This window comes from Echinops telfairi, unplaced genomic scaffold, assembly GCF_000313985.2.
Source record: "Echinops telfairi isolate 266 unplaced genomic scaffold, ASM31398v2 ScPeMD7_18;HRSCAF=68, whole genome shotgun sequence".
Taxonomy (NCBI): domain Eukaryota; kingdom Metazoa; phylum Chordata; class Mammalia; order Afrosoricida; family Tenrecidae; genus Echinops; species Echinops telfairi.
Genome location: NW_022103915.1, coordinates 84618987 through 84620509, shown reverse-complemented (window position 1 = coordinate 84620509; position 1523 = coordinate 84618987).

Sequence of the window (1523 nt, the reverse complement as noted above, 5' to 3'; positions counted from 1 at the left end):
TCCTCTCATTGTTGCTAGGAGCTCTCAAATCCACTTAGCCCCATAGTAAGTCCATGCGTAATCTCCACAGGAGATTTGGGTGAGGGGGCAGTTTCAAACTGCCAACCTTTCAGTTCACAGCCACGTGCTTCCCATTGTCCCACCAGGCTCCTGCACATCACTGGCCGCTGCTGCAATGGAAATCCGCACTGCCTGGCTATCTTACTTTCCTTGGCTCTCTCGCTCTGAGTCCATGAAAGGCAAACTGGGGCTTCTCTCTGATGATTAACAGGATGTTCCTAACACCATACCAAGTCTCCTGGGATGTCTGTTTAATTATGATTCCATTTCCATAAAGGTCAGCGTTAAGTTGGAAAAGCCATTTTTCTTTTTCAGTTGTAGTAGGAGTGAGAGATGAGATTTTCAAGAAAAAAGTTCTGAACTTGACCACTTACTGACTAGCAAAGAAAATGTACAAACATAAGTACAAAAGAATAAGTTAAATTGTAACAATATTGTAATCAAAATGTAAAAAAAATTGAAGGAGGAGGCAGACGCCAGCTAACGTATGCAGGAGGAATGACAGAATTTGGAAAATGCCCAGTTGGCAATCCCTAAAGCAAAAATGGATCCAAGAAGGCTCGTCCATCAATAGATGCAAAAATTGTTGGGTGCCAGGCTGTGGGAGAAAAAAAGAAAAAGACATTCATATAACCTTAGAGAATGAACCTACTTATTCGATTACTCATTAGCTATCAAAGCAGACACACCTTCACCATGGAGCAAACTAGCAGGAAAACAAACTCAGTGTGATCAATAATAGAACAACCTGACATGAGAAGGGGGCTGCAAAAGTTTGTGGGAAACTCCCTGATCTTTTGATGGCATTTTTTTCCAGGAGCTTTTTGTTGCGCTGGGTGCCACCGAGCTGGCTCCAACGGAGCGCAGCCCTGTGCACACAGAAGGCCGCCCTGCCAGGGTCCTGGGCCGCCCTCACGATGCCCGCTGGGCTGGAGCCCAGAGTTACAGTCACTGTGTCCTCCACCCCAGGGAGGCCCGTCTGGTGATTGCCCCTCTACTTCACCCAGCATGACCGCCTTTCCTGAGACATGCAAAAAATACGGCAGACGAGGTCCCAACATCCTTGCTTCTAGGGAGCATCCTGGCTAGACTTCTTCCGAGCTAGATCTGTTTGTCTGGCCGTCCATGGTACTTTCAACATTCTTCGCCAGCACCATAATTCAAATGTTTGAAACCACCCTCATAGGTGCCACGTGCGGCAATGTAATAGGAAATATACACTCTCACGTAGGCAGTATTCTTCTAGCAGTGTTTAACCTATGCCTGCTCATGAGGAAACAGACAAAGCCAGTTGTGCGATTACACAGGACAAATGAGAGGCTGAACTAAATTTCCTGATGTGGTAAATAGTATTATGGTTTTGTTTTGTTTTTTAATAGTATTATGGTTTTGGGGGAAAAAAAAAAGCTTAATTCTTTGGAAACATTCAGGGGTAAAGTATCATGATACCTGCAATTTACTTT